At 37.3% G+C, this 25,767-nt stretch overlaps 2 pseudogenes; one reads left to right on the forward strand and one right to left on the reverse strand.

The window, feature by feature from the left end:
- The first annotated feature begins 16,812 nt into the window (after nt 1-16,812).
- LOC113338732 lies at nt 16,813-21,505 on the forward strand (annotated as a pseudogene).
- An 87-nt stretch (nt 21,506-21,592) lies between these two features.
- On the reverse strand, nt 21,593-25,297 carry LOC113338540 (annotated as a pseudogene).
- Nucleotides 25,298-25,767: the final 470 nt, after the last annotated feature.

The following is a 25,767-nucleotide window of genomic DNA, read 5'->3' on the forward strand; positions in this document are numbered from 1 at the left end:
GTGGGAAGTTTTGATTTTAAGATGTGTCGGTTATTAAGTTTTGAGACTAAACCTAATCACTTTAGGATATTAGGGTCGACACATTTTCTTAAGGAAGACCACCTCTTTCACTGTGGTCAACTATGTAAGTCATATCTGATTGACTTAGAGGATCCGCAATTATTTAGGTTATTACTTCATGATTCTAAGTTCGTATTTGAGTTTTTACAGACTCTAAGACCTAGTGATTCGGATCCCATCTATGAAGAAACGCAGCCAATGAAAATATTCTATTTAGACCCTTTCATAGAACCTGAACCTGAACCGCAATTAGCGATAGTTTTCAGGAAACTAGGTAAGGGCATGCTTTTCTTGTCCATTTTCTTGGTTCACTGCAGTTTCCTATGGTCATCTCTTTTTGGTTTTGAAGACCCACAGTTATTTCGACTGTTACTTTATGGTTCGAGTTGACCAATCCTTTTCTAAGTCTGGCTGAAGACTTTAAACTTAGCACTTCTTGGGAGGTAACCCAATCTCATGCAACACGGTAATATCCTTCCTTAACTCTTTCGCTTCAAATGGTAACAGTTTCTCCTTATTCATGCTTTTAGTTTCATCTTTAGAACATTGAGGACAATGTTAGATTTAAGTTTGGGGGTATGGGAGAAACTTTTTAGTTGCAATTAGTAAACTCCTGAGCCTAGAAATTTATGCCTATTAAGGTTTGCACTAACCAATCTAAGTGGATGGGAACATCTTGGTTGTAGGAGTTGAGGAACCAATCCGATTAGATGGAAATATCTATAGAGTCTATACATAAAAGCACCGAGCTCAGGTGTTAGAAATAACATGATAGTTGCACCATATCTCGTTGAGTCCTTTTCATTTCTTTTTTTTCATTTTATTTTTTCATTTTAAACTATGTTTCTCTAAGTGATTAGGTGGGGCACACGATTCAAGTTGTTACCGCTGCTAGAGTGAATTAGAGTGACTGAGTTACTAAAAAAAAAAAGACCGGACCAGTTAGACCAATCGGAATAAGTATTAACACTTGGATAGCAATATGCGTATGTTCTCCCTGTTTCCGTCGCCTAAGCAAGCGTGGAATGCAGGACCCGTGGGAACTATCGTGTAATCTGCTGACAAGAAGCATGCGCTTGGATCAAAAAGATCTATTCATGCCGTTAAGTTAAAAAAAAATGGTTATTGTTTTGTGCAGTCAACTGCTGGTTCCCTTGTATTTTCCAGTTTTTTGATCTAGATTTAAGTTATTAACCACCGGTTCCCTAGTATATGCCAGTTGTGTTGATATTAGTCAGACCGGTATCTCAGTCCATTAGGATAGGTTCATTCTGGCAGTGGCCTTCAGACAAATATGTGAAAAATCGATCATTTGGTTAACATCAAAACCATCTACATTTTTCTATTTCCATCTCCTTTTTCTATCCATATGATTAGTTTGACTCCGAATATGATGTCCACAGTGCAACTATCTTAGTAGAGCTCTGTCACTTATATGAATTTTAGTATGCTTGAGTGCAAACTCGTGTACATCAATTGGAATTTCGCATCAGGGTTCTTCTTCTTAGAGTCAATAATTGTATGCCAACCAATGAGGTTCTTTAATGCTTTCCAAGGTTCTGCGTAGATAGCTAGGGTCTGGAGTAAAGGTTTTGTGGGTAAACCTCTGGTAAATCCTCTGGAGACAACACTCCGCCACTAGGTCTACCTAGGGGTTCAAATGATTTTCCTTTCAAGAATAAATTTGCTCGAGGACTAGCAAATAATAAGTTTGGGGGTATTTGGTAGACACATTTTCGTGTCTAATTTGATCTCAGTATTATATATTGTTGGCACTCGATTTTGTACTAATTTAGGTGTTTTGTGTGTTTTTTAAGGTATTTTTTGGAAATAAACATTTTTGGAAAAATCAGCTCGAAAAGTTGCCAGGGGCACCCTTGAAGGTCATTTGTTATTCGGACTCTCATCATTGGTTAAGGGGCACCTCATTTACTAAGGGGCACATTCTTTACTATTTACACCCCAGGACAGCAACTGCTATTCGCACCCCCAGTTTGGTTAGGGGGCAGTCATCTTCTTCATTTGAATTTAGATTTTTGGCGGGAAAGTATCTTTTCTCTTTGGCATATTTACCAATTGATTTTTGGGCGTGCTGGAGATCGATTCAATGGATGGAATCTTTTGGAAAGATTTGATTGATATTAACAGAGTTAACATGCATGTTGGAATCAATCAAAATGGGATGTACACGCTGTTTGATTCAAAACAGGAAATAATATTTTCATAAAACAGAGGAAGAGATACATGGATTTTTTTGGTTGTATTCCGGGAAATATATATGCAGTAAAGGCAAGATATTGATTGTGGATTATACATTATTTATGGGGAGATATTTTGAAGCACTTTCCAGCGTAAAAATGATTCTCGTGAACTGGCAGGAGAAGAAAATATTGAAAATATTTTCTATAGTAAAGAGGATGATTCTCGAGTTATTGTGAATGATTTCTTCCTCCTGTTGTGTATAAATAGCATCTTGGGTTGGTAGAGAAGGGCTGTCGAGAGTTTGGGGAAGCTTTGGAGGCTACAGAGTGAAGAAAAATCGAGTTGCAGAGCCACTATTTCTGCTGCTGCAATTCAAGAACACGAAGAACATTAGACAACCAGAGACAGTCGTTCATACTACAGTAACAACGACTGTCACTTGAGGGTCGTAGTATTATACTACATCACTTTTCATTTATCGTTCTTTGTAACGGTGTTCGCAACAATTATAAACGTTGCAAACACCCGATTTTCATTATTATCTCCATTTCATCATTTGTACACCTCTTTTGAGCAATGAAAAATTCCTTTGACCGTGTTTCCAATATGCGGAGTTAGAACCCATCACTGGGACGACGGAGGAGGCCGAGCTTCATACATGGGTAATTTTGTTAATTCTTTTTAAGACTTTTGCATTAAAAATTAATTGAAATATGATTTAATTAAATTGGTTGTTATTTGATTAGATGGGTCATGCTTAGCTTAGGTGATTTGATGTTCCATGCTTAACATTTACAATCATTGTTTTGAGAATCTACTTTAGCAAAATAAGAGTCCATATAATTTATTTTTTGAGCGATTATTGTTGATAATAAATCATTGAGCCCTATGTTATGAATATTGGCCGAATCATTAGTCCCAGTGCCTCTCTACCAATTTGTCAATATTTTTGTATATAATTTTTATAAATCTAAAATTGCTTCACCTTCACAAGTCTTAGAGTTCGAACCATCCTTACCACTACTACTACAACCACGAAAAATCTTTAATCAGGTTGCATCAAAGCCAAAGGAAGAACTAGTCGTAAAACAATTCGCGGACGAGTAGGAAATAAAAGTTACAGTCTGCGTGATAGATATAGACTCGCCTTATAGTGCTCTCATAGGCATACCATGGATACACGGGATAAAAGAAGTTGCTTCGACATATCATCAGGCAATACAATTCCCAATGCCAAGTGTGGTAAGAGAGATCAGAGGAGACCTAAAGGATGCGCGAGAATGTAATAAAAAGGATGTCCATAACTATGATGAGAAACTAAGAAGAAATATAGAACAGAAGAAGAAGGTATGCGAAGCAAAAAGGGCGGAGCAGCTGATGGTTCACTATTGGGATAAGCGAAGGGAAAACTACGTCCCAAAAGGGTATAAAAGAGGTAGACAAGACGCTGGTTGCCAACGAAAAGAATCCCAAAGTGACTCCTGAGAAGGAAAGTCAGATTGAGACAAAGCAAAGTAGAAAGACGAAGAAAGGGAAAATAGCAGAGGGAAGTGAAGTAGCAAAAGGTGAGAAAGAAACTCCCCTCGCCAAGGAAAAACAAACCCCGCGAGGTGGATCAAAATCAAACGTTACCAAATGAAAAAGGAAATTGATACTAGAAACTGAAGGAAACGTCGAAGGAAGGGAAGCTCGAAGTTCAAGAAGCATGCCGAAAGATACTAGCGATGAAGACAAGGTGATGGAACGATTAAAGGAAGAACTCTACCAAGAAAGGCGAAGGAAAGAAGACTTGGTAAGGGAATGGGTAAGGCTAGAAAGACAAAATAAGAAACTCATAATCAAGAACAATCACCTAAAAGGAAAACAAGCGGAGCACATCACCCAAAGAGGAGAGGATGCTTCAGGGAGGAAATTAGCAGCTGAAGGGCATCAAGAGTATTGAAGAAAAATGAAGAGGCGAGGAGAGCGAGATGAACGGGAAGATTAAAAAAGATCCATAGAAAATAGCAAGAGAGAATTCATAGAAAAGGAATATATGGCTCAGCAGTTAATAATGACCAGTAAGCGAGGAGCAGCAAGCAATGTCCCGGCAACCGGAAGAGCATCTGGATTACAGGGGCGACCAGAAATAATGAACAAATGTGCGAGAAGTGATCCTTGCAAACCAGAAATAGCGGCGTTATTCTCGTTGAAACAAAGGGAAAATGAAAGCTTGCGAAGTATTCTGGCGAGATGGGAAACAATTTGCAGTGAGCTGAAAGGAAGATTGTCAGAAGAACAGTTAGTGCGCTCATTCATCTATTCAATATCAACAAAGTACCATTTATTCTTGGTATTTTTCAAGATCAGGAACGAAGTAGGGATGAAGGAATTCAAGAGGTGTCAGTCTGAACACATTTGCATAGAATAAGAATATTAGTAACCGAGGAAGGATCGTAGAAACGAGAGGATTGTACTTTTAATGAATTTATCAATGTATCAGATTTACAAAACAATAGCAATGATATTTCAGAATTTCGATGAATCAATTCAAGGATGTGAATTCTCATAATTACGAAGTAATCAAAACAAAATCACGGCCCCATACAAAATAAGACCTCGCATCAGGAGGCAAAGAAACATGAAAAGTAAATAGTTTCCAGGGAAACTTAAAACCTTCGCGTAGGAAGCCTAAGAATCCACGGCGTTCACCCTAGTTCGCACAAGAGTGCAAGAGGCAAGACCTAACGCACGTCGTGAACAACTCTTAGAGAGATAATTTAGTGGCAATGATAAGACCCATCCGCTGAGGGTCTCTTTTATGATGGCCTTCGGCAAGGAGTGCAGAAATATGACCAAGGCGCCGACATATTCGGTTGAGCTGTGGGTGCCTGGAACGTCTAGAGCGTTACCTTCCATGTCCGTATGGTAAGTATTGGCTACGATCCACTCGATCCCAAAGAAACCCCACTTAGGGTGTGACTTCGTAACCACGATCCATATAATAGAAGGGGATAAGAAGTCACGAAAACAACTGAATGTCGTAATAACCGGATGGGAGTAGACCAACATGCATGTTAGGGTTAACCTCCTTGAAGGGGCAATCAGGGGGAATATAATGGGATGTGTCCCTCCATATTAGGGAGTTATGTGACCAAAAAGACTACAATATCATGGGGCTAATATTCATGGGAATAGCTAGGCCTGTCGCATTGTCGCGAGATGGGGTTCAAAATGAATGTTAAGACGAGGTTGATGGATTATTATTTGAAAGAATAATAAGCGCCTGATACTTCGTAGAATCAAGATCCTTCAAAAAGGATGGGGCACAATAAGACCTTAATTAGGAGGCGCAATAAAACCCCAAAAATCAACACATGAATAAAAGAAGAATAAAAACCGCTACCAGTTATAACCCGGAGTAACACTAAAGGAAATCAGAAACGGGATTATCATCAAATGTATAAAAGAGGAAAAGTCAAACAAATAAGATGGTGGAGAAGGGTTTAAGCAGCTAGAGACAAGGACAACATGAGAGGCACAGGTGAGAACACAAAATAAGAATATGCAATGGGGAAAGCATAAAGGTTCTAAACTTATGTGAAATAAAGCAAATCCATTTCATACCTCGTGAATGCACAAAAGAATAAGAGGCAAGTATAGACTTTAAATTTTGTTATTCTTTTGAGTATTCCCTCGGCAAGTATATACTTGACGAAAGGGTTAAGGGATGCGGTACCCTGTTGAAAAATCGTAATATTGATATGCTTAACGAAAGTATATTACTCAAAAAATAACCGAAAATATAAAAATTCAAGATGTTATGCTCCCCAAGCTTGGGAGCGCCCTGACAGAGAAATTGTTTCCAAAATAACTAAAAGTGAGATTTAAAATACGAAAGAAGAAAAGTTAAGATTGTTGCTGAAGAGGAATGCCATCAGTAACTTCTATCTCGGGGACATCATCACCATCTTCGCCAAGGTCAGCACCAACATCCGCATTAGTATTTGAGGGATGTCCGGAAAAGCTTGTAGAAGCAAAGGCATCCTTGGGCTCTTCCTCTTCTACCTTTGCCTCATTGGTCTTCTGCTCCTCCTCACCTCCAGCAAAACCCTCTTCTTCGCCTGAGACGGTTTTGTCGTCGACTGGCGGCTCATCGTCAGAGAAAATCTATAGAGGAAAAGTGGGATGAGGAATACCATGCTTGTTGCAGAAATTGTTGACGAGAGATACCAGGTAGTTCTGAGTATTCTTACGAGATAGTTTCTCCACCTTTGCGGAATCCTCCATCATCTCGTCGATATCAGCATTCAAATCCTTAACATCGTCTCTAAGGAAAGAAACCTCGTTGCGAAACTCATCCCTTTCATTGGAAAGGTGAAGGATTTGACTCTTGTAGCGCTCTTCGGATTCTTCAAAGACGAAATGAAATTTTATCAGAAACTTGAAATTTGACTTGACCATAACTACACGCGGCACCTAAAACTACCTTGCATTCGTAAGATAGTAGTGTTTAAGGTCTCTTGGATATCAGAATACAAATGCTACAATCTGGAGACTTCTAGATTCAAATCTCGAAGTTGAACGCATAACTCGTGATACGAATCATCCCAACCTTTACCATGACCGGACTTCGAAGTATCTTTGTCAGGATGAATGACGAGGGCAATCTTGTTCTTACGAAGATCAACAGACTTGAATTGAGAGGAAGATTTAAAGGATTTTGGGCGCGAGGAAACCTCTAGATGAGCATGGAAAAACTCAACCTTTTTCTTCAAACAATCAATCTCCTCGTTCAAACCAGTAGCTACGCTGCGAGATTTACGAAGATCAACCATAATTTGATTCTTCTTGTTGACTGTACGTTCCTTATCCTCCTTTAACCTCTTAATTAAAGATAAAGACGAGGAGTGAAGATTCCTCGAAGTGGTGAGAGAGTTATAGACTCGCTGGATCTCTAACTTGAGGCGTTCATTCTCGTCATGAAGATGATGATTCAATTCCTCGTTACGAGAGCAATCGATAGACAAACGGTCCACTTGCGAGAAAAGAGTTTCGACCTTCTCATTCAGAATCTCATTTTCAGTCACATAGCAATAATTCTGAGTTGAGAGGTTCAGGTTTTCATCACGAATATTTTCAAGCGAAGCAGACGCTTCAGAAGCATGCATTTGACGTTTCATGCATCGAGCTTGACGAAATACGGAATTAGAAAATAGCAAACATGAAGAGAAAGGCAAGAAATAGATCTACGATGGGAAGAACTTACTCTGAAGCTTCTCCACCTTCTTGTCTTGCTTGTTGGAGTATTCTTTCTTTTCGTTAATCTCCTTCGTCAAAGCCTTGATATGAGTATCAGCCTTCTTCATTTTCTCGCGAACAAGTCTAATCTCCACTAAGTTTGCCGTGTGATGATTGACTTCCTGCGAACCGACATATTGGAATTTGAAGATAGATCTTGAAATGTTATGAGGATGCAATCAAAGAAGTATAAGGGGCTCACTAGGTTCATTAAGGCAGAATGTTGTTGAAGAGACAGATTCATGGAGGCATTCAGCAGTACTGATGAATCTTGAGAAAGGAAGTCTTCAGCACTAAAATTCACCAGAGATTCGAGGGAACGAGACCTCGTGGCGGGATCCTCGCGATCCTTGTGATAGATATCTTGCAGAAACTTCATGTCTGGGTTGTAAAGAGGATGAGACATCACAGACGAAACCTTCTGCTTCTCCTTGTAACGAGGGTAAGGTTTCTCTGGGGATTCCTCAAGATGAACGACCAAAGGTGGAGGAACGGGAGGATCAACAACTTTGGGAGAAGCGGTTGTATGAGGGCGAGAAGCCTGATGCTTTGGAGGAGCAGGATGAGTTTGAGGAACAACATAACTCCTAACCGCTATCAAACCAGTCAAGTCCAAGGTCCTATGCTTCCTTTTAGGCTCGCCAGAAGAGGGGGCACGGGAAGCACCCGTCTGCGAAGTAACGATCTCAAAGAGATTAGGGGATAATGTGATATAATACACGAAGTAGGCAACTTTCAGCGAATCAAAGATACCTGATCTAAAGGGGAAGGCGGAGTATGAAGATCACGTATTTTTCGTCCCTTAGTTGGCTCAGAAGCAGACTGCTTAACAAGGGGAATATCATCCTGCGAAGAGTAAAGGGTTAGAATCTAAGGTTACATCGCGGAAAAGAATGTAACGTGCGAAGTGGGTACCTGTTTGGGAGCAGGAAATTCAACAGTAAAATTCTTTTCCTTGCGACCCTTGAGAAGACCAGCAGCAGGCATCTCATACTGATTAAAAGGGAGAAGGAATATAAGAACAAACAAAACCCAAAACACGATAAAGGTCTAAGAAGACAAAACAATACCTCAGCTGGCACGAACCATCGGAGCTTCCATGGATCACAACCAGCGAGGTAACAATGTTTGGGAAGAAGACCCTTGCGAGGAATCCCTTTCTCATCAATACCCCAGACTAAGGGGCCCCCTACCACCAAAGGAAACATCATCCAGTCTTCGTCACATGAAAAACGAAGTCGGTCATCTCGTCCTGGTTTGAGACGATCCACATCTAAAAGAAGAGCTTTCGACGGGGCAGAGACGATGTTCCGAATAAGCTCAATACCCCACTCCTGATTTTTTCTCATGTTTGTAAATCTAACAGAATAATTAGCTATGAGGGAATCCACGTTATAGTCACGAGGATCGTACTCCTCATCCACTAACTGAGCTTGCGAAGTGCTATTCTCGGAGCGAATTATAAACTCGTTGGAAATACGAATTGCATTGCCAGAAAGCTGGAAAGCCCCACATTGAAGCATATTTAGAATCTCCAGGAAGACAAGGTTCGAAGGGTTATAGAGAAGAAAATACAACCCGGCTCTTAACTGACCAACGGTGACGATCATCTTGTCCGCAGACCAAATACCAAATTGAATCCACCTGTAATTCAGCTTCATGTCTTGAGTTTCAGAAATAGGAGGACTTACAGACGAATCGACGTCGGGGTCAAAGTTAAACCCCTCTTCTGAAAATATGCTTGGAATTACTCAAAGGTCTTGAGTAAGATAGGTGTTGAAGCTTTCTTTGTAGCCATGAATATAAAAGGAAAGGAAAGGAAAATTGAAAGAAAGAAAGAAGAAGGACAACAATGGCTGAATCAGAAGCAGAAGCAGGAGCAGTAAGATAAGAGTTCGAAGCTAAAAAGAAAAGGTAGAAGAAACCCAAAACCAGGTTAAAACAAGGTACTTATAGTATAAAGAAAGTAACCGGCAGAACAGGTTGTCGACACGTTCGAGGAATCCTGACCGGTAGCATCTATTTACTAGGAGAGCGTGGCCACGTGGAAGCCAGAGGGTGGAGAACGTGGCAGCCAATGGATTTCGAGCTGTTCTTATTCCGTAATCACATGACTTGAACATAATAATAAAAGGCAAAATGTAGGTACACAAAATAGGCTCGCCACGTGGTCGTACATGAAGACACGAAATAAGTCTGAAGAATCTCAATAAAAGATCTTGCATCGTTCCCCAAGATCCCAATCAATGACTTGTCAAAATCAGAAGTCGGAATCATCTCGTCAACAATTAACGATATGAAGTAAGAAAACTTGTGCGCGATAAGGCATCCCAATACGAAGTAAATCGCATGAAGAATCTGAGACAAGAAGGATCTATTGGAGTACCAATCAAGATACCAATCACGAAATCAGGTAGGCGAAATAAGGTTACTTGGCCGGAAAGATAACCCGCGAAGTCAGTAAATTATTGAGCAAGAAAAGAGACAGCTGTCCCGAAAAGTTCCCATGGTTGCCAGTAAAAGAAGGGGAGAAACTTTATGGAAAATGGTCTGGGCGAAGTAAAAGGCTTACCCGCGAGAACACGGTGACTTTGGACGAGGTAAAGTGAGATGTATTCCATTCGGATTAGACGGTCTATAAATAGAGACCCTTCGGCAAATGTAAAGGGGGTCGTATTTGAGGAGGAGTAGTCTTGCTTAGAGTGTGAGATTAGGGTTTCCTTGTATCCAAAACTTGTACTTTCACTAACTTGAGTGGTTGATCAATAAAGAAATTCTCTTCCAAAATATTTGTTATGTCTTAGATATTGTTTGTTTCTTATTTGGGTGTGTTACTGGATTTTCAGTAGTTACACTAGAAACATAAAGTAAACCCAAAAAATTGGTACACATACAAGCTATTCTTTTTGCTTGTCTAATTAAACGATGTACATTTTACAGAGATAATAAGTTGTTCCAATTTCTTCTTCTTCTATACATATATTCATTTTCTTCCCACCAGATTGCTAAAAGAATGAAAACCCATATATTCTTAGCCAATGTGCCTATCTTGATATCTATCACTCTAAGCCCTAAAGGACCTAAAAGGTGTTGGCACTTAGTATCACTGATATCCGTTACGTCATTTGGCTCATAGGCTTACTTCGGTTTACAAGAGTTCGGGGTTCAATTTCTTCTATTTTATCTAAACATTTAGTTTTAAAGCTAGGCAACAAAGAACATGAACTAGAAACTAGAGACATGTTTTTCTTATTTTGCGACTTCTATATAGTTATCTTAACACTGCACGTGAAATCTCAACTTAAACGAAAACTCTCAAAAAACTAATTCCATAACTTTGCGGTCTCTTCAAAAGAATAGATACATGTTAGATCTTGCTTCTTATTGTAAACATAAATAAATAGTAATATTTGACTTACCAACCCTATGTCAAAAATCTAGAGCTCCCTTATAGAATAGTATCCAAATTAATAATGCCAATTTGAGATAAATTTTTGGATTCTGCGACTGCTTATGTGGGAAAACCATCTACATCAAGTGAATTTTAACAGTTTGCTACACTAAAATCATCACTTGCATCCCACTTCCTTCATTCATATGTATTAGTTGCACACAACATAAAAGAACGATCCCGTAGCAGTGGAAGAAATAAAAATTACTTCACCAGTTTCACACTCATTCAAATCTTTTTAAAAATCAAAATCCCAAGCATAATCAGAAGATATGCATCATTTGATAATAACATTTTTTTCGCCAGATAACTAGAAAATATAAATAATAGAAGAGTGCATACTATAAGACCCATTCCAAATCAAATTAAATTAACATTCAGTAACGAGTGCGTTGCTAGGCGACAAGCCAGATCAGTCATATTTAAAAAAGAATTAGGTGTGAATAGTTTTTCTCCTACTCATTATACATTCTTTATGACATTGTTATTGTGTGCCGAGTAAATAAAACAATAATTATAATAAATTAGTGATCTTAATTTTGTATCCGGTAATATTTTTACAAATTTGGAATATAGTTTACTATTTCCTTTAAAGATAGAAGTATAGTGTTACCAACTTCTCACTTATTATTGCTTCAAAAAAAAAAAAAAACTCTCACTTATTAATCTGGAGAATCTAAAGCAACACTGCATATATACTTGATGTTGGTGGAAATTGAATAGTGCCTTACAAAATATTAAGAATAACTGACACGCATAAGAGAATAAGTAAGACTAGTCCATTGAATTTTTGATGAAGATTATGGAATGGGAGCAATCAACACGAGTTCACAAAAGGTTTCTTTACTTTCTCGCCATACTTTTTATTTCTTTTGTAATTTATACTGTATAGTTTAGTGCCCAGCTGAAAGAATTATTTATGGTTATATAATAGAAACATCAAGAATAATTTTTCTCTAATCTATAAATTTTTATTTACGGTTGGTTATCCACTGTTAGTTCCTTTTTTTTTTCATATATTCACTGCTAATTCCGACAGAAAATTTAATGGGCATTGTCCACTGAGGAAAAGTTGTAAACTGCAAGCCTGCTCTTAGCAGGTTGTTTATCTTTTGTAACTTACTATTCTCATGATACAACTCAAAACGATAACGAGAAAACGATAACTGGAGGAGTCAGATGACCACTTTTAGACAATAGTCACTAATGTGAAGTTTGATGACTCCGTGCCACAAAAAGGAACTAAAAGAAACTCATAAACGACATGGTTGCACTTCTACTTGGAAATTGCAAACCCCATTATGATGGTCTTTGTGCTTCTCTATAAAGATATCAACGAACTTTAATGTCTTCTCTAGAAGAAACTGACGGCTACTACTGAATTATACCCAAAAATATTTTAGTTGCAGAAGAATATCTATAACACAAAACAGAAGGGTTTTTGAGTTTTGGACGATCAGATAACATTTTCAGAGACAAACGTTGCATCCAACCATCCCCGTCTCATCCTAGCAAAAGACATCTAATGGATGTAAAAGTTGTAACCTCTTTTCATTATTAATATACTTTGAGTGGGTTCCCTCATAATTAGGATCATAAATAAAAATTAAATTAAATATGATTTTCTTAAGACCATTAGCTTTAGTTATCTCATTATTATTATTACTTTTTACATTATATTCTTCGTTTACAAACAAATAAATAAAACACCAAAAAAATCTCAAAATCAAGAATCACAAAATTTCAAGTAAATCCACAAAAATAAATGAAAATTAAGTTATTTTCTAGCCATCGAAAAATTGTGCATAAAAGCACCAACTATAGAGAAAATCCATGATAACCAATTGTCATCAAGAAGAAAATTAAATAAAAAATAATATAAAAAATACAAATCATTTACAAATAACAAAATCCTATAACATGCCTAGAAGAGAAACAAATCAAAGCAAAAAATTGTTTGGAAACAACCTTGGTGATATGAAGACAACTGTTGTAAAGAATCAAAACCACCGTTTTCCTTCCTATGGATCAAGCTTTTCAATTGATAAGCATGTGCAAAGAATCACAGTTGCATAATGGATGTTGTATGTTTTCACCTCAAGCATGCATCACAAATCTGATGTATAAAATCGCTGAAACGCGTTCTACAAAATTTTCTGTAGATATGAGATGGAAAATCAAGGAACAGATTCAAAATCAATGCAGTCGATCTGCCCTTGAGAATGTGAACGATTTCATTAACTTATGTAGAGTGAAAATCAAAGACGTAATAAGATCGATAAAAATTTGAGGGAAATTGTTTTGAGAAAGTCAGTAATTTTAGTGAAGGAAAATAAAGGCTTACGTAATCTTTCTATTGAAATATTGTCAGAATGTTTATTTGTTTTAATATCTTCAACTTAGGATAAATGTCAGCTTTTTTCACTCTAATTTTTCATATTTTAATTTTGGAGTGAAAACGGATGTATTGGTAATGGCATACACAAGTACAGACTATCCGAAAGCGATCGAGTTTAGGATTCATCGTGTTATTAAATAAATGTTACAAGGCGTGCCGTTACGACACACATTATTTCTAGTGAAGTTTACAATCTAACATAGAGTTTATAGTAATGATTATTAAATTCAAAACAATTGAGTGCAACATCATAAAATAAAGTGTTATATTTGAAACAATCAATAATTCAAGTATAGAAGAGAACTGTCCATTTAATAGATTCATAATGATTAAATAAAACTAGGGCTAGCCCTTTGTAAAGGTTCTTACAGAAAGACAAAAGTAGCAAACTCCTTCGTAATAGGGTGATATTAAAAATGGCTTCTCTTAAATATTAAATATAATCCATGCATTTATTAACCATAACACATTCATAATAAGTATTTAAGCTAACCAAGCAGACCACAAAATTATTATATATAGCTCAAAATAATAAAATAAATTAATCCCAAAATCAACAACGAAAAGAAAAAGAAGTTCAAATTTTTATAATTAAATTTATGTAAGATACAAGACATAATTAATCGTTTTGACGAATAATCAATACACTCAATCAATTTTCGTGTAATCATGGTTGAGAAAGAAAACATATCTTAGAGATTTTTTTAATAGATTATGTTTGGGGATCTCTTAGAAAAATCATCAAAACCGTAATATAATTCCATTTCAATTGATGTTGTTGTGGAAATTTTTAGGGGACAACTAGAGTACCCACTCGATCGATTTTAATGTAATCATGATTGAGAAAAAATAATATTAATTTAAAGAAAAATTAAAAATTAGGATTTATTTTGTTTGGGGGGAAGAATAAAATTTAGTGCTTATAATTGGTCAACTTGTGTGAATATTATAAGAATAATTACAATTAGTTCGAAGTATGGTTAGAAAAAGAAAAACAAGGTTTATTTTGATTTTGGTTAAGAAGGAGATTTTAAGTTTAATTGTTCATAAAAAAATAAGACTTTTTTGATGTTTCATTTTGACTTAAATTTTTTGGGTTATAGTTAATAAATGTATGGGCTACATTTAAAAGAAGTCTTACAAAAATGATCCATTAGTTCCTGAATGGATAATAATGTGGTATTTCACCAAAATCCTTCATAGTGACATTTTATATCTTCTTCTAATTTCTCTCCTAAATAAACAAATGACCACAAATGATTACTCAAAGCACCAAATACAACCAAGAGCTAGTAATGGCACTTTAAACCCAAAACACTGTCTAAGATTTAGGCATAGGAGGCATTCCAACTAGCCATATTATTACATTTGTCTAGAAATAATTGATAGAGCCGATCAAAAAAAAACAAAAACAACAACAACAATAATGTTACCGGTGACTAACGAAATGGAGATATTACTCGATGAGTCTTACAAAATTTATTGGGCATCGAATAAAACTTATGTGATGAATGTACTGCTAGGCAACAGACAAATCAGTCATATAAAAAAAAGGTAAATCACGTGTGAACTTTTTTGTCCTTCCATTTTTTTCTGAAACATGCAATTAATTGAAAAAAAATAGTTTATAATTTGTTGTGGGTATGTGGTATTCACGGAATGATGAAATAGAATTCGACTAATAAAAGATGGGATTGCCTAGTCCTATATTTTAGTTGATAAACTCTCCGTTTCACTCCCATCTGCCGTATGATTGGCTAACCCGTCTATCACTTGATTTCTTTCCGATAATTGATATTGTATGCCCAACAAATGAAATAATAATAAAATGTCATCTTAATTAATTTTTATATAAATTTCCCCAATTTGAAATACTTTATTCGAGGATGAAAATATTGCCAACTTCTCGGTTATTGATTTGGAAAATCAAAAGCAATAATGCATACTAGGATGTTGGTGGAAATTGAATGATGTTCTACGAAATCAGAATCAGCCTGCGCGGTTCATAAAATTGTTGATGCACATTTATTAGGGAAGGGTAAGAATTTAACACTAACTCACAACGGTTCACTGAATGACAACAAAAGTTGTCCCTTAATTTTATATATTTTAATTCTCATAATTAAATCTAACAATTAATTTGGAACTCACAATTAGGGATATGAAAACTAATTGGGGGATATGAATTACTTTCCCCAACCAATAGTGTCTGCTAAGAGGTGTTTTTGGGAGCAAAAATACTAAAGTATCCTTCCCTCAAAATAAAAACCAAAAAGTTTAAAATCAAAAAACAAAATCATATCCCTCATTTCCATCTCCACTTCTTATTAATCTCTTTTAGGGTTAAAGTTTTGAAACCCAAATGTTCCCGTTCTCTTTCAAATTCTAAATTTTCCCCACTCCCTTTCAAATTCTCTTCTCCTTCTCAGCCGGCTCCTCACTTTGAAAATGATTTATTTTTTTCACATTCGGAAGTGATGAAGACCACGCTGGAAATGATGAAGACCACGCCGGAAGTGATGAAGAACATGTCGGAAAATGATGAAGGCCATGCCGGAAGTGATGAATCTATCAATGCCGGTAGTCAAGTGAAAAAAAATCAATTTTCTGGATACTTTTCATCATGTGCCGGCATAGAAATTTAAAAAACATACTATGCCGGCATATGTACCGGCATGTTCGAGAATTAACTGACTATGCCGGCAGTGGACTGATTAAAACAAAAAAAAAGGTTTGAAGATCAAAACCAGAAAATTTTGTCCCCGGACCCCCCGGATAGTGGCAATCATTTATGAAAATTTCCAACAAATGCCGACATGGTTTTTTCGGTTGAATACAATGCCGGCACCGAGATATTTCAGCTGCAACAATGGTGGATTCAAAGAAAAAAAAATCAACAACCTCTTAGCAGCAGTTCTCTCTTCACAATCATCCTGCACTTTCATCATAAAAAATTCCCTCTCATTTTTTTTTCATCTTTCTACTCTCATCTTACTCACCCAAATACAAATACATACTAATCATTTAACAAATACTTAAGATTTTTACTAATTATTATTAACCACTAAATCTGATTAGTGAGGGGTAGATTAGGATTTAAAAAAATACTTAAATAAGGGGTGATGCTGATTTGATATTTGGATTCAATTTTTGTCTTTTTCCTCTATTCCCCAATTAATTTTGATATCTCCAATTGTGCGTTTGCTGGTCGTTAAATGATAAATAAATTGGTTGCCACATTTTTTTTATTTTACTTTTATAATTTATGTAATTCATTGCCTAATAATCTCTGTTTAATCGATAATTCGTTATTAACTGTTTATTCCGAAAAATATAACACATGTCCGCCGTAAACTTTTTTTTTATTCGGACAGAGATAAAAGTAGTACTAGTAAACTAGAAACCTCCCCCAAATCTTGGACTTTTCTCTCTGATCGGAACACTACTAAGTCAACGTTAAAGTGGAGCGAGACTACGCTCCGAGCTGAAGATAATGCTTCATTTGTGCACATACATTTTATATTGTGAAACAAAGAACACTAATTCATTTAGATTACAAACTAATTCTTTCAGTCTCGAATTTCTTTCCTCAGCAATAAGGTTAGTCCCAACTCCTAATTATAATCAAGTTAATTCAAATTTTTGTGAATTTCAGTCACCAATTTTCTACTCTTATTTGACCTGATATTTGAATTTTTTGTTACCCAATTTCAGTGACCATTGCTTTTGAATCCTTTAGGTTTTGGAGAACGTATTTTTATTTTATGAACCCATTAGATTTTTGAGTTCCATGTGTTTGTTGATTTTCCTAAGAGAAGAGACATGTTCAAACCTTTATTACTACTGAAGTATTCAATGTTTGCAGTTTAGTCAAGTCTGTTTAAGTACCTGCAGTGTATAATATCCACCTTCATAACTATAACCTCAGGCTTTACTGGTTTACCTACAAATGCAACCAAGAGTACATCATTCAAACAATGAATCATATATATATATGTAGCTGGGTTTAGTATCATTTGTTGAAAGATAGGGGAGCAAGTAGGATCTTAGAATAAAGAAAATGTACCCAAACATTCATGTTAAATCAACACTTTCGTTTAATATCATGGTCCAAGAGTTATATTTGTTTTGCTATATAGGGATTTTAGTTTGGCACCTAAGGCACATTATCTGAGACATGTAACCAAGGCAGACGCCTCGCGCATGCGTCCTTGCTAGTTAAGATCAAGAGAAGCACTACAATGTCTTATTACTGGTCTGTATTTCTTTTCTTTTTCTTATTATGGATAAATTGTGGGATAGGTTTTGCATTCTGGAATGCACATTGAGTTTCATTATATTGCCTACAGGTCGCACACAGCTCTTAATGAAACCAGTGCTGTGACCCAATTTAATTGGTTCATTCCCTGATTCTCTTGTATGGGGACGTAATTACGCTGCAACTAATACACGTAGCAAGTAATATCACATTTATGCACAACGACGAAGAGCTGCCATGAGCGAAGAGCAAAAAAGCTGCTGCTTCACTTTTGGACGTTGCTTTTGGCGGATGATACCAGTCACGACTATACACTAGCAGAGTTAAAGGAGCTTAATTACTTAAATCTAGGGCTTTGAATTAAAACCACGAAGATGTCGGTTGTCTTAGATGGGCCAATTTCACTTGCTGTGATAAAAGTTGAGGAAGTTAGTGAAGCTACAAGTGCCATTGTGTTCTTTGGACTTTGTATGGTATTAGGAATTAGTACAAGGCATTTACTTCGTGGAACTAAAGTACCTTACACAGTTTGTTTACTAGTCATTGGAATTGGACTTGGATCTTTAGAATTTGGTACTAATCTCCGGCTCGGAAAACTTGGGGCTGGTATTCGCTTATGGGCAAGTATCAATCCGGATCTTCTCTTGGCTGTTTTTCTTCCTGCTCTTCTCTTTGAGGGCTCCTTTTTAATGGAAGTACACCAAATCAAGAAATGCGCTGGGCAAATGCTTATTCTCGCTGGACCAGGTGTACTCATTTCAACCTTCTGTCTTGGATCTGCGCTGAAGCTTGTTTTTCCGTACAACTGGAGTTGGAAAACATCTTTGTTGCTAGCGGGGCTTCTTAGTGCTACTGACCCTGTTGCTGTTGTCGCTTTGTTGAAAGAGCTTGGTGCAAGTAAAGAACTGACTACTATAATCGACGGAGAATCAATGATGAGTGATGGTGTGGCAGTTGTGGTGTATCAGTTTTTCTACCGTATGGTCCTTGGGGAGAGTTTCATTTTTGGAGATATAATCACATATTTTACACAAGTATCACTTGGAGCTCTAGGTATTGGTCTTGCTTTTGGACTGGTATCTGTTTTCTGGTAGGGGTTTATTTTCAATGACACTGTTATAGAGATTTCGTTGACACTTGCTGTGAGCTACCTTGCTTACTTCACTGCTCAAGATGGCGCTGGTGTGTCAGGTATCCTGGCAGTGATGACTTTGGGGATGTTTTATTCTGCATTTACTAGGGCGGGCTTTAAGGGTGACAACCAACAGAGCTTGCATCATTTTTGGGAAATGGTTTCTTACACAGGCAACACTCTCATTTTCATCTTAAGTGGAGTGATAATATCTGAATCTGTCATACACAGTGGGAATAATTTCATTAAGCATGAAACTTCATGGGGTTACCTTGTTCTTCTCTATGTTTTAGTGCAAGCATCCCGCGCAATAGTTGTTGGAACCTTATACCCCTATCTGCATTATTTTGGGTACGGATTGGACTGGAAAGAAGCAATTGTTCTTGTTTGGTCAGGCCTAAGAGGTGTTGTGGCACTGTCAATGGCACTATCAGTGAAGCGCGTCAGCAACACTTCAGCATTTTTGAATCGTGAAACAGGAGCTCTGTTTCTATTCTTCACCAGTGGGATTGTATTCTTGACAATCATTGCGAACGGATTGACGACATCGTTCGTTTTACATTTTCTGGGCATGAATAAGCTATCAACCACAAAGAAACGCATATTGGAACACACCAGGCACGAAATGATGAATAAAGCCCTTGAAGCATTTGGTGGTCTTGAAGATGATGAAGAACTAGGACCTGCGGAATGGCACACGGTCAAAAAATATCTTAGTTGCTTGAATAACCTGGAAGAAGACCACATGCACCCCCACAATGTATCCAAAAGTGAGAGTAACATCGATGCTATGAACTTGAAAGACACACGAGTACGCCTCTTAATTGGAGTCCAAGCTGCTTATTGGGGGATGCTAAAGGACGGGAGGATATCCCAGAATGCTGCAACTACTTTGTTAGGATCAGTAGATGAGGCAATTGATTTGGCAAGTCATGATCCTCTATGTGACTGGAAGGGCATAAAATCACACGTTCATTTTCCAAGTCACTATAGATTGCTCCAGATGAGTATATGTCCACAGAAACTGGCGACTTATCTCACAGTGGAACGGTTAGAATTTGCGTGTTATGTGTGTGCTGCATTTCTCCTTGCTCATAGAATTGCAAGGCGGCAACTGCATGACTTTATGGGTGACAGTGAAATAGTTTCTTTAGTGATTAATGAAAGTGAATCCGAAGGGGATGAAGCAAGAAGTTTTTTGGAAGAGGTTCGTGCTACTTTCCCTCAGGTTTTGCATGTTGTAAAACTAAGACAAGCAACATATGCAGTGCTAAAGCATTTGAGCGAGTATGTTGATAATCTTAAAAAAGTAGGGATATTAGAAGACAAAGAAGTGATTCATCTTCATGAATCAGTGCAGACTGACTTGGAGAGAGTTTTCAAGAATCCTCCTTTAGCAAAGATGCCAAAGATAGATGATATGCTAAGAGCACATCCTTTGTTGAGTGCACTTCCTTCTATTGCACGCTTGCATCTTCAAGATTCTACTAGAGAACTAACAAAACTGCGCGGAGTAGCAATTTGTAGAGAGGGAACCATACCAAATGGAATATGGCTTGTCTCAAATGGGGTTGTAAAGTGGGAAAGTAAGAATATGAGAAACAAGGGTTCTTTACATCCAACATTTTCACATGGCAGTTCTTTAGGCCTGTATGAAGTACTAAGCGGAAATCCCTACATCTACGACCTGGTCACAGATACTGTTATATACTGTTTCTTTGTTGAAAGTGAAAGGATACTGTCTTTGGTCAAAGCGGATCCTGCTGTAGAAGATATCTTGTGGCAGGAAAGTGTTGTAGTGATTTCCAAACTCTTGCTTCCTCAAATATTTGAGAAGATGGTTACGCAAGATTCGAGATCCCTTGTGATGGAACGGTCGTATATGAACATTTACATGGAGGGAGGTATTATAGAAATCCCCCCTCACTGCATTGGATTTCTGTTGGAAGGAATTGTAACAATCATAACTGATCAGGAGGAAATGATTACGTCTCCAGGAGTGTTGTCACCCATATATGGAAATTTAAGCTTTCTAAGTTTAGAAACATCAGGTTCCAAGGCGGCAAGTATCTGTCATCGGGGAACTTCATACCAGATTGCCACAAGAGCTAGGGTGATTATATTTGACATGGCAACAGTTGAGGCTGACTTGCAACTATTGAGAAGAACATCTTCATGGATTTATGCTGCAGAGGAGTCCCCTAAATGTCCGAGTAGAGAGCACAATGTTCTAAAGAGTTGGCCTGAACTGTTGCATGTACACACACAAGGTCCACACGGCAGTGTGGGTAGCAGCTATGAAAAACCTACAGGTTCTCAGAGGAAGGAGCTGCATGGCCATTCATATACAAGGGTTCCATCAACAGAGCAGGTTCAGCCACTTGAAAATTCATAAGATCAGATGCAATTCGCCTGATAAAATTCATAATTTTGAGAATTACTCTAGGGAAACGGGTAAATGTATGATCGTAAGTAACATTAGTCGAGTGCAGAAGACATAGACGTAGTGTAAGGAGGTCCTATACAGATATCCAGTCATGCAACCCATGCCTCCAAAACCGGCTGAAAAGACTAGTATGATAAACACAAAGTATCTTTCCTTTTTTTTTTTGGAGTACTATTTTCCTCATTTGTGTACAAGGACTTCAAAATTACTTTGGACAAACATAACTTGTATAAACATATATTTGATTAATGTCCAATAGCTATAGCTTCAAAAGATAAGTTACATGTAAGAAGACAATAGTTTGCAGTTTATGAAGCTGTTTTTATCTCTGTGAGGTTGTTCAGTGGCTACCGGAAGGGATGCCAATGACGATTCTCGTCTATCTGAAAGTTTCTTCTTAACATTTTTTTTTTCCTGTTGATGACATCTTCCGGTGCATCAGTTATGTTCCACTATTAGTTTTAAGCATGTAAAAAGCCTCTCTTACATACTTCTTTTCTTCTTTTTGGACACTAGACTTTTCTCACATATCAAGAGCTTCCAATTGGCATGTGGACCTTCCATAGTGTCACGGGGAGTTGTTTGCCAACCCATTGCCTTCCCTACCGCCTGAATTTCATCCATGAGGAAGACAGTGTCTAAAATATAAGCAGTTCCACCAGGTCTTAATATTCGATCCATCTCAAGCATAATGGTGGAAATATTGCACCTGTGGTGGCGTTGAACGGGAAAAGGTTCATGAAAGAAAAATAGAAGTGTTGAACGGGAAAAGGTTCATGAAAGAAAAATAGAAGTGTAATCGAAAGATATTCATACACATGAATCCCTCTTGATAAGACTAGTAAATGAGAAGAAGGTGTTTTAAAAGAACTGTGGAGGTACCTTTTTTGCTCAGTGGAGAAAATGCGATTAGCATTTAGTAGATCATAGGTTCTTGGATATGTATCAAAAGGTTCACACCTACAGGAAGTTATTCAGATATGTCTTTAGATTGTATGACAAAAACGTTGGATTAAGTTAAATAGATGCAACATTAAAAACCCAAGTAGCAATACTAAAGTTGATATTGCACTTACCAGTCATGCATAACTCCGATAAGTCCACGGTCATAAATAACAGGCAACATGTTAGGTGCACTAACAGGGACAACATTCATTATCCAGTAGTCCATCCCCAGATTAATTAGTGCTGCAGCAAATCTGTGACAAGGACAATGTTCAACCCATCAACTTTACACTCATAAGACAACGTTATTTCAAGAGGTAGACCCGAAATAACTCAAGAGGTAGACCCGAAATAACATACCCTCCATATCCAGCCCTCATGTCCATCACATTTCGGAATGGTTTTCTTTCCCAGTGGTAAGTGTGAAGATAGCCAGTGAGCATCTGCTTCCAATATCCATTCTCTGCTTTGAAGAGTTCTCCTCTAGATATTTGAGATTCCAATTGTATGCTATGAAGCCTGTCTGGTACACTATCTAGTCTATTTGGCCATGCAGTAATATTTGTCCCATAACCATTCTCAGGTAGCCGAGTAATACATGCTTTCAGACCAACATACCTGTGAAAAATATCATCAAATAAGAGGGAATCACTGACAGTAAGGAAGCTACTATTGCCACTAGCTATGTATAACAGAATTAAGGAAGAGCAATTGCAGTATATCATTACAAAAACACAAAATAAAGAAGGAAATGCAGTTCATGTGATGCATGAGTAATGTTATCATCCTTGAGAAAGCTACTAAGAAGGAAACCAAAATTCTTTGGTTATAAGAGTGATGGAATGTGAATTCAGGGTCTTGATCTGCTAGTGATAAAGCACAAGTGAGCCTAAGACAGGAAAAGCCTATTGAATAGCTTGGCACCGTGAATGATTAAGCTAGTTACGGTAAAAGAATCATATTAACCAGGTTATCTCTTTCTTGCTTCTTCAGCAAATGGGTTAGGTATTTAAGGGAGAGAGTTTGGGGAGTGGATTTGATGAAATACATGAAACAAAAAGCAATTTTCATTTCCAAGATAAAAAGATAAAGTTGAAAATGGATAATAGAGATACCAGACGTTGTCAGGGTCATCGCTTGGATCACATAATGGAGGTTGGGCACCAGCATCCCTCCCAAATAGCAGCTATTGTTTGAAGGTTTGTGCCATATAGCGACATATCCTTCTTTCTTCACAAGCTCCCAGCAAAGACGAGTAGTAAGGTCCTCCATTTCTGCAAGCAATGAAAATTCGTAAGGTTATGCAAAAGCGCTTCTCAAAAATATGCCATGTGAAAAACAAATCTCTGCAAGCAATGAAAATTCGTAAGGTTAGGCAAAAACGCTTCTCAAAAACATGCCATGCTAAGAAAAACGATTCTCTGCAAGCAATGAAAATTCGTACGGTTAGGCAAAAACGCTTCTCTTAAACATGCCATGCTAAGAAAAACAATTCGCTAATCGAGGAAGAACATCCATAATTGCATATGATACCTTTCCATTGTTTCTACAAGGGCAATTCATGTTTATAGACTGGCTGCGCTGCCCAAGCAAAATATCCTCCACCTCTGAGCATCCTGTTGACCTCAAGAAGATAAAGTCCATCTTCACCACAATTGAAAGAGAAAAACACTAGTGTTCAGTATAAAATATCTTGAATCATGAAAAAATTGAAAGACGAAATTCAGTCTCTGACGTCTCGGGTCATTTTTTCTAGCTATAAAATATTTTGAATCATGAAAAAATTGAAAGACGAAATTCAGTCTCTGACGTCTCGGGTCATTTTTTCTAGCTAGACACAGAGGAAACCAGTATGACATCCTAGTGAAGATTTTTTAGAGATCACCAACTCTGAGTTCAAGGAAAGAAAGAAAGAGCCACCACGATCATACTATATAAGTGCAGCAATCACATTTCTCGGTTTCAATTTACAGTAGTTCATCTTGCAGTGACTTACCATCACGAGTCCAATTGATTCTACACCTTGAACAATGTATCAACTCGAAAGCCTGGCTTGGATACAATAAACGTCGCGTTGCAAAAGCTGCCACCATTGCAGGCACACCGCGCTCGAGAGCAAACTGAATCTGGTTCTCATGAACATCTTTTGGTGCTATAGATAGAGCAGTCACATTTCTTGAAAGCAAAAAAGCACCAAAGCTTGCAACTCCACATCCAACGTCCAACACAACTCGAGTATGATTACCGAATGCAATTTCAGGAACCATCTAATAAAAGGATAAAATACTAACAAGTTAAGTAAAATTGTAACAACTCATACTCAATTAGCAATGATGAAGTTTGAAATGGAATCCAAAATAACAACCTGTGCAATCTGATTCAAGTATTGATCAGCCCCATGGATAAACTGAGTTCCACCTCCAGGAAATTTAAATACATCATTGTCTCTCTCAATCCAATTCTGTCCACCTTTATCATCAACTAAGCGCGTATGCGGTACGTTACTAAACCATACCTATCAACATTTGTCAAATGTTAAGCGACTAAACTCAAACAGTTAAACTACATTGAAAAAACAAATTACAAATTGTACCTTGTCTCTGCTTTTTGGCCACGGAATCGGAGTTTTATAACCTTTCGGTGGCGGAACTAAGCAATTCAACCTCGGATCATCTTTCTGAGGACAATGCCGTTCAAATTTCTCCCCATTCTCAGTTGAATTAAGCTTATTGATCTCTTCAACATTATCCAAACAAGGAACAGAAAGAAACCTTGTTAATCTTAACCTTATCAGAAGAATAAGAACTAACATCCTCTGGCTTGACAACACTCATATTCAACTTCTTATACTCTTCAGCCAAATCTGAATCAAAATCACCAACTTCAAATTCATCAGACATAACTCCATTCTCATCAATAATCCCAAATTTCTCAGCAATCACTGGTGGTGGTTTCGGTGGTCGAGAAGGCGACACTGATGAGGATTCATTCATCAATGATATCGTAGTTTTATTCGCATTCGGTGAAATTGCAACAGTTTTCTCTGTAATTTGCTGTTGATTGGTGTACAAAACAAGCTGTTGGTATCCATCAGACCAGTGTTGTCCTGTTGGAATTTGAATGTGTCAACCACGTTTAAATTAATGTTAGCATATATTGTGCTAGTTAGTTGATTTGATTTTGGTAATTTAGTCCTTGCTTGTTGGAGTCCTAATATTTAGGAAATAAAACAGCAAATTTGATTAAGTATTCTAGTCGTGGACTTAGTGTTTATCGTTTATGTATTTCCTATAAGGCTTATCAATTAATGGAAAATATTCACGGAGTTAAAGAAAAGATCTTGCAATATCTCCTCTATATTTGTTTCCATATATCTGTTTCAAAATCTATATTTGGTATCACAGCCAGTGGATCCTCGGGTAATTAATGGCAATTAAAGGAGTTGCGTTACAAACAAATGTCCCTGTATTCAAAGGTGATAGTTTTAATTTTTGGTCTATTAAATTAAGAACAATTTTTATTGCATATGATTCGTGGGATTTGGTAGAATCTGGTTATGATGAAATCGATCTAGAGAAGGCAACTCCAGATCAGA

The sequence above is a fragment of the Papaver somniferum genome, unplaced genomic scaffold (genome assembly GCF_003573695.1).
Source record: "Papaver somniferum cultivar HN1 unplaced genomic scaffold, ASM357369v1 unplaced-scaffold_19, whole genome shotgun sequence".
NCBI lineage: Eukaryota > Viridiplantae > Streptophyta > Magnoliopsida > Ranunculales > Papaveraceae > Papaver > Papaver somniferum.